This window comes from Podarcis muralis, chromosome 10, assembly GCF_964188315.1.
Source record: "Podarcis muralis chromosome 10, rPodMur119.hap1.1, whole genome shotgun sequence".
Taxonomy (NCBI): Eukaryota; Metazoa; Chordata; class Lepidosauria; order Squamata; family Lacertidae; genus Podarcis; species Podarcis muralis.
The window spans coordinates 694925-703977 of record NC_135664.1 but is presented as its reverse complement, the minus strand read 5'-3'; positions in this window follow the sequence as shown (position 1 = coordinate 703977).

Sequence of the window (9053 nt, the reverse complement as noted above, 5' to 3'; positions counted from 1 at the left end):
GTGTCTGGCTCCAATGAGGAAGTGCCGCCACGCTTTGAAGGCTGCATGAATGGCCAGCAACTCCCTGTCCCAGATTGTGTAGTTCTGCTCCGACTTGCTGAGCTTCCTGGAGTAAAATGCGCCGGGCCTCCAGTTCCCTTGCGGATCTTCCTGTAACAGGACCGCCCCCACCGCTCTGTCTGATGCGTCAGTCTCGATCCTCAGCGGTCTGCCGGGGTTGACGTGAAGCAGCTGTTCCTCAGACGCGAAGAGACGCTTGAGTCTCTGAAAAGACTGCTCCGCTTGGTCCGTCCAGATGAACTTCTTTTTCTTGGAGCTGAGGGTGTCCGTGATAGCCGCCATCTCCTTCGCAAAGCCCTTGATGAACTTGCGGTAGAAGTTGGCGAAACCGACGAACTTCTGGACTTCCTTCCTATTGCGCGGGCTCTTCCAGTCCAGCACCGAGCGGACCTTGTTGCTGTCCATGGCGAGTGCCTTGTCTGACAGCTTGTAGCCCAGGAAATCCACTTCCTTCACGTCAAACTGGCACTTTTCCAGCTTGGCGTAAAGCCTGTGCTCCCGTAGTCTCTGCAGGACCTCCTTGACGTCCCCTTCGTGAGCCTCCTGCGATTCCGAGAAGATCAGGATGTCGTCGAGGAAGCAGACGCACTTCTTCTTTTTTTTTTTTAATTTTTTATTGCGTTTCTTTTCATAATTTTATACATTCCAATACAAAACAAGTCAAATACAAGAAACAATTTTTTGATTTTTCTTAACAAAGGAAAAAGAAAGGAAAAAAACCATTGTACTTCCCCACACCTTCCAAATCTGCATTCTTTGTAATATCAATGTCAGCAATTTGTTACCTTATTTCAAACCTTGTTACAACTTTCAATTATTATGTATCCGTATTCAATATATTGTATCTCAAATTTGATGCCTTTAAAATAAACATAATATGTTTGGTTCACCTTGTCCTCTTTTCTCTTTTATCACTTATTTTGCCATTTACTTTATCATATTTGCTAAAGCATAACATTTCCAATAACATGCACTATCTTAGGATTCATACAACTTATAATATTTTTGCAAATAGTCTTTAAATTTTTTCCAATCCGCCTCAACCGATTCCTCATCCAAATCTCGGATTCTGCCGGTCATTTCAGCTAACTCCATGTAGTCCATCAACTGCGTCTGCCATTCCTCCAACGTGGGTAAATCTTGTGTCTTCCAGTTCTTTGCGATGAGTATTCTTGCTGCTGTGCTGGCATACATAAACAACGTTCTGTCTTTCTTTGACACTTTCTGGTCTACCATGCCCAGCAGGAAGGCCTCTGGATTCTTAGGGAAGGTATACCTAAATACCTTTTTCAATTCATTATAAATCATTTCCCAGAAGGCCTTCACTTTTGGGCAGGTCCACCAGAGATGAAAAAATGTCCCTTCTGCCTCCTTACATTTCCAACATTTATTATCAGACAGGTGATATATCTTAGCTAGCTTGACTGGGGTCATGTACCACCGGTATATCATTTTCATAATGTTTTCTTTCAGGGCACTACATGCCGTGAACTTTATTCCGGTGTTCCATAACCTTTCCCAGTCTTCAAACATAATGTTATGTCCCACATCCTGTGCCCATTTTATCATGGCAGATTTAACTGTCTCATCCTGTGTATTCCACTTAAGCAGCAAGTTATACATTCTCGATAATATCTTAGTTTTTGCTTCTAGTAGTTCTGTCTCCAAATTCGATTTTTCCACTTGGAAACCAACTTTTTTATCCATTTTAAAAACCTCTTGAATTTGAGCATAATGTAGCCAGTCTCGCACCTTATTTTTTAGTTTGTCCTGGCTCTGCAGTTTCCAATTGTCTCCAATTTTTTCAATTATTTCCCAATATTTCGGCCAGTAGGCCTCCATATTGGGCCTTTTTCGAGCCTTGGCCTCCATCGGTGATAGCCACCTCGGGGTTTTACTCTCTAGTAAGTCTTTATATTTCATCCAGACTGCAAAAATTGCTTTTCTGACAACATGGTTTTTAAACAATTTGTGAACTTTAACCTTGTCATACCACAAATATGCATGCCAACCAAAAGCATTATCAAAACCTTCCAGATCTAGGACATCAGTGTTTTCTAGCAAGAACCAATCCTTCAACCAGCAGAAGGCTGCAGCTTCATAGTATAACCTCAAGTCCGGCAGGGCAAACCCTCCTCTTTCTTTCGAGTCAGTTAGTATTTTAAACTTTATTCGAGGCTTTTTGCCCTGCCAGACAAACTTAGATATGTCCTTCTGCCACTTTCCAAAACATTCCACTCTGTCCACAATCTGAAGGGTTTGGAACAAAAATAACATTTTCGGCAATACATTCATCTTTATAGCTGCAATTCTACCTAACAAGGAAAGTTTCAGTCTTGACCAAATTTCTAAATCCTTTTTGATTTCCAACCAACATTTTTCATAGTTATCTTTAAATAAATTCAAGTTTTTGGAAGACAAATAAATCCCTAGGTATTTCACTTTTTTAACCACAGTTAATTCTGTTTCTCTCTGGAACCCCTCTGTTTCTGTAGATGTCAAATTCTTGGTCAGAACCTTAGTCTTTTGTTTGTTCAACTTAAATCCCGCCACCCGACCAAACTCTGCTATAAGTTCTAGAACTCTTTTTGTACTGGGTTCTGGCTCCTGTAATGTTAAAACTAAGTCATCTGCAAAGGCTTTCAATTTATATTGTTTCACTCCGACCTCTATCCCTTGTACCAACCGGTCCTCCCTAATCATGTTCAGTAGCACCTCCAGGACTGATATAAATAAAAGAGGGGATAGAGGACACCCTTGTCGTGTCCCTTTTTCAATTTTGAATTCCTCCGTCACCACATTGTTCACTATTAATTTAGCTTTCTGTTCTGAATAAATTGCTTCTATTCCATTTTCGAACCCCCGTCCCACTCCCATCCCTTCTAAGTTTTTTTTCATAAACATCCAAGATATATTGTCAAATGCTTTCTCCGCATCAATAAAAATTAACACCGCCCTTGTGTTCCTGTTGGTTTGTAAGAGTTCTAAGATGTCAATGATGTTTCTGGTGTTTTCATATAAATGTCTACCAGGGAGAAAGCCTGCTTGGTCCTTGTGAATTATTTCATTTAAGACCTTTTTAAGTCTACTTGCCAAAATGTCTGCAAATATTTTGTAATCCACATTCAGGAGTGAGATGGGACGGTAGTTCTTTAGCTGGGTCTTTTCAGTTTCAGTCTTAGGTATCAATGTGATGAAAGCTTCTTTCCACGTTTCTGGTGCCCTCTTCCCATCCATGATCTGGTTGCATACCTCCATCAAAGGTTGTATCAAGTAGTCCTTCAAAGTCTTATAGTATTTGGAGGTGAGCCCATCCGGGCCTGGAGATTTGCCTGGTTGCATGCTCTGAATGGCACCTTCGATTTCCTGTGAGGTTATTTTAGAGTTCAAGATTACTCTTTTATCTTGAGTAATTTTTGATAGTCCATTTGTCTTTAAGAATTGGTCTATCTCAAATTGTTTCTGAGGCCCCTGTGCATACAGTTCTTTAAAATATCTATGGAAACACTTCCTAATTTCTTCTGGTTTCTGGACCATTTTTCCTTCAATCTCTAGATTTGTAACTGTATTTAACTTTTGTCTTTTTTTCAGCTGCCAAGCTAGCAGCTTTCCACATTTATTTGCTGATTCAAATGATCTTTGTTTCATCTGTTTAATTTTCCATTCGATTTCTTGATTTATCAATTTAGAATATTGTGCTTGATGGAATTTGATTTCTCTCAGCACTTCTTTTGACTTTGGGTTGGTTCTCAATTTTTTCTCTCCCTGATGAATCTTCTCCATTATTTTATCTTTCTTTCCATTCCAGAGCTTTTTCTTGATTGAATTTTGTTGTATAAGAAACCCTCTCATAACCGCTTTGCTAGCGTCCCAAATCGTTCTTTTTTCTACTGTAGTGTTCAAATTTATCTCAAAGTAGTCCTTTAAAGTTTTTTGGGCCTTTTTCACGATCTCTTGATCTCTTAAAAGAGTGTCATTCATCCTCCATCTGAAGGAACCGGTTTGAGTAAGTCTGAATTCTAATTTCAAGGCGTTGTGGTCGGAGCATGTTTTTGGGCAGATTTCCACCTTTCTGGTCTTGGGTGCCAGCCCTCTAGACGTCCAAATTTGGTCGATCCGTGTCCAGGACAGGTGGGCCTCAGAGAAGAAAGTTCCTTCTTTACCTAGGGGGTTCTTTGTCCTCCATATATCAATCAAGTCCAAGTTTTCAGTCAGTTCAAAAAAGGTTTTCGGCAGTCTGCCATCAGATGTTAAGTTTTGATTTTGAGACTTGTCCATATGTGTAGACACCACTCCATTCATGTCACCCATCATTATGATGTTGTTATAGTCCATATAGTCCAGCATAGTCTCATGCAGCTTCTTGAAAAATTCTGATTTCCCATCGTTTGGCGCATATATTCCTAAAATCAAAATTTTTTCTCCTTGTGTCTGAATTTCAATCGCCAAAATTCTTCCTTGTTCATCTTTAAATACAAATTTTGGTGCCAGGCTCTCCTTGGCATATATCACCACGCCTCTTTTCTTAACCTTGTCTGATGAGATAAATTCTTGGCCTAGTCTTTTGTTGACTAGAACCTTCCTGTGGAGCCTGGTCACATGGGTTTCTTGTAAGCAAATAATGTCCAATTGTTCTTTCTTCAGTATGTGAAATATTTTCCTTCTTTTTTCCGGGGAATTTCCACCATTTATATTCCAACTAAGTAGCTGCAGAGACATCCTGTACTATTTTGTTGCACCTAGAGTGGTGTTTCTTCTTTGTCCTCTGGTTCCGAGGGTGCAGGGCCTGGTCCGCCTCCAGGCGGTAGCTCAGATTGTGGTAGAGGCCAATGCGCTGCTGCTTCTTTTTGAAGATCTTCTCCGTGCTCGTGCAGGAACTTTTGTGAGTCCTCTGGTGTTCTTATTTTTACCTTCTTCTGCTTGTAAGTAAAAGATATTCCTTGCGGGAACTCCCACCTATAGCGAATTGTGTTGAGTCTCAACAATCTTGCCAATTCTGAATAGGTGGTTCTCAGGTCCAATAACTGTTTTGGTATATCTCTGTAAATTTGCACCCTTTTATCCTGTATCTCCAATGAATTTGCAAAGTGTAGGCCTAATATTTTGTCTCTCTCTTCCCTTGATCTCAAAATTATCAAACAATCTCTGGATCTGTCCTTCCTTACCAGTCTTCCCAGTCGAAAAGCTGAAACAATTTTAAAATCGCTTTCTTCCTTTATATTCCAGAATTTTGAAAATTCTGTTGTCAAAAATCCAATCAGATCTTCTTGCTCAATTTCTGGAATTGCTCTTAATCTGAGATTATTCTCACGATTTTTCAATTCCACCATAGAAAGATAGGCTTGTTGTTCACCAATTTGTTTATGCAAAGGCCTGACTTCTCCTTTAACTTCCTCAACCTCTTTTTTAGCTGCCGTTGCAATTTGAATAGCTTCCCCAGCTAAGTTACGATTTTCTGCTGTGGCTCCTTGCAATTTTTCAATTGCTTGTGTGTGCTGGGAAACCTGATCAGTCAATTTCTGGATTGAGGATGTAGCTTGATCAATTTTTAGTGATTGGTTGTCAGCCTTTTGATTTAAAGCTGCCAATTGCTCCAGGATCTGTTTCAGTACTCCCTCAGATCCTCCTGCTGCCATATCTTCCTCTGCAAGGTTTTTAGGCTTTTCGACTTCTGCCTTTGTTGCACCCAGCACAGCTGGGACCGAAGATCTACGTCCCTGAGTCAGAGTTGTTTGTACGAGCTGTGCCTGTTTTTTTTTCTTTTTCCTTCTCTTTGGCTTCCTTAGCTTTAGCTGCTCTTGTTTTTCCTGAACCACTCATCAGTCAATGTTCAAGGTCAAATTTTTATTGTCCCATGGGAAAGACAGGTCCAATTTAAAAACAATCCAGTAAGAGAGAGTAAACATAAAAAGCTGTTCCCAGGCCTTTATATTCCCAAAGTCCTCTAGGGGGAGTGCCACCAAAAGTTCAGAGAGAAGAAGGCAATTTTCCACCATTAAAGTCCCTGTTATGTTGAAAACACACAATAATCCCAGAAAAGATAATAGAAAAAAAAATCCTGCAGAGTGCTTTTGACTTTTAACAAAGTTTCAGAAAGGTGCCTGCCAATTGTATCCACTCCAACTTGTTTAGGCTCAAAAGTATCACTTTCATAAAAGTTTGTAACAGTTCCGCAGTTAAAACAGTTTCCCCTCCGGCAGCCCAGCAATTTAGAAATTGACTTTCAATAGCCCTTAACCGAGGGAGATCTCTCCAAATTTCTTTTAAAAGTTTACTCACAAGTAGATCTATCTTTCCTCAATCCGCAATCGCTTCTGAAAGTGCATGAAAGGCTCTCTTTAACGCTTCCCTTTTCAACTGCTTTCCGCTTGACAAATCCTTTGCTTTGATCTTGTAAGCAGTACCGGAAGGCGGACTTCCTTTTTATCGTCTCCCGGTTTCAGCCAATTTAAAAGCAATTTAATCCCCAGACTTAATGTCCTTACTCACGGGTTTGTTGTCTCAGTCAGATCTTTTAAGGAAGAAAGGTCGGCGCTCATCTGTGACAGCCGCGTGGCTTCGCTTCCGCAGAAAGAGCGATGAACTCACAGCACCGCTACCCCTCCTTCACTCCGGAGCCCCTTACGGGGTCCCTTCCGCGATTTCGGGGTCGCTCTAGGTGCCCGCCGAGTCCCACGGCCACGGGCTCACTCTACCCGTGGTTTTTCTTGGTGGGTCGCCGCTGGAAGCAGACGCACTTCTTGTATAGGAGTCCCGCTAACACGTGGTTCATAAATGCTTGGAACGTGTGAGAGCCATTTTGGAGGCCAAAAGGCATAACTTTGTATTCATAGGTGCCTAAGGGCGTAAACATGGCCGTCTTCCACTCATCGCCCTCCCGCATGCGTATCAGATTGTATGCGCCTCGCAGATCCAGCTTGGTGAAGATTCTCCCCTTCCTCACCGTCGCTAGTAGGTCGTTGATCTTGGGCATGGGGAATGCCGTGGGCTTTGTCCTCGAGTTTATGACCCTGAAATCAACTACAAGCCTCTTTTGGGGCGTGTCTTTTTTCTTCACGAAGAACACGGGACTGCCCCCCACTGCTTTGGACTCTTGGATGAATCCCCGCTTCAAGTTGAGCTCTATGAACTCCCTGAGTTCTTTCCTTTCGTCCTCAGACATGGAATACAGCTTTCCCGTCGGCAGCGTCACCCCCGGCAGGAGGTCAATCGCGCAGTCGTAGGGCCGATGGGGAGGCAGCTTGTCAGCTTCCTTCTCGCAGAAGACTTCCAAAAACTCCTTGTACTTGTCTGGTACCGCCTGCACCATGCTGAGGTGTAGCTCTGGTTCATCCTCCTGCCCTTCCCCCTCTTGGCTGGGCTGGATGCAGTGTTCCGCGCAGTAGGAGGAGCCGAAGGTCAATTGGCGCTGGTACCAAGCCAATCCCGGGCTGTGCCTATCCAGCCAACTCATGCCCAACACTATGGGCGTGTCCGATAGGTGAGTGACGTTAAAACTGATGACTTCGCGATGATTCCCAATTTGCATCACCATAGGTGGTGTTTGCTGTACCACTTGCCCTCCTAGCAGCTTCCTGCCATCGACTGTGACGACGTTCAGTGGCATCGTGGCCGGTAGAAGCGCTATGCGGTGCTGCTTGATGAAGTCCACCCCCACAAAGTCTGCATTGCTACCAGAGTCAATGGTAATGTGGACTTCCAGGGTGAATCCATTGGGCAACTGGAGTGATGCAGTGAGTTGCACCACTGGTTTGGGCGGGAGGGGGTCTGTGGGCTGCAGAATCTCTGGGGACTGCTTCAGAAACGTGCCTGGCTGGGCCCCAGTGCCTCTGATTCCAACCAGGCTTGGCCGTTTCCCTGCTGCTCCTCCCCCTGCTGAAAATCTCCTTTTACTGTTGCTGAGGCTGCAGTGTGCTTCTGGATCCTCTGGGGACACTCTTTGGCCAGGTGCTGTGCACTGTCGCATATGAAGCACTTCCTGCTCCCTCTAGGAGTTTTCGTCTTGGCTGCTCCTGGTGTTGGGGCTCTGGTCGCTGTCTGAGCCTTAACGCTGCCCAACTCCATCGGTTCTTCTCCCTCCCCCAATGGAGGCGTGGAGTTCGCGCGTCCACTCTCCCTGGGCATGAAGGGAGGTGCTCTGGCCGGTGTGCGTGCGAAGCGACCCTCATCTCTGCCCCAGGGGCGTTCCTCCATTCTCACTCCTATCGTGAGCGCTCTCTGAACGACTTCTGCCGTGGTGCTAGGTCTCTCTCCCCTGGCCAGCTCATCTTTCACGGAAGCGTTTAGCCCCTCCCACAACAGATCCCTCACTGCTGCAGAGTCTTTTTGCCAGCGTAGCGTGTTTACCAACGCAAAAAAGCGGGAGTGATATTGTCTTACTGTTGCTTTGCCCTGCCTTAAGCCGTGCATCTCTCTTCTAGCCACGTCTACATCTGTGGTAGACTGGAAACAAGCGTCCATAGCCGCTATGAAAGCGTCTGAATTCTGGAGGGCGGGATCATTGTCGCGCCATAAATTGCGCAGCCAGGATCTTGCTTCTCCATGCAAGTGAGTTATGATAAATCCCACTTTTTCCTCCTCATCTCTAAAGTCCTTCCGCAGCAGTTTGAGCGCAAAAACTACATCTGCTCTGAAATTCGGATACTGCTGTAGGTTTCCATCAAAATGGGCGACAATGCTCCCCCCCCCCCCCGCTTTCCGAGGCCAACTCCCTCTGGTCTGGGTCCCGGCAGCCCTTCCTTGCCCAATTTTTCCCACCTGGTTCGCAGATCCTCGCAGAACTTCGCTGCTTCCTCCTCTCTCTTCCTGGAAACTTCCAGCTCTGCGTAAAGCGCCTCAACCGCTTTTTCCAGCTGTGCCATCTTCCCTTCTGTAGTCATCTTTCCCTCTCTTCGTGAGCTCGCAAAACACCAAGTCTTGCCCCTCTCCGCGCCAACTCGCGCTGCGAGGGTTAATTTTTATTGAGACGGGACTTACTGTCAGCGGCTGCCTCA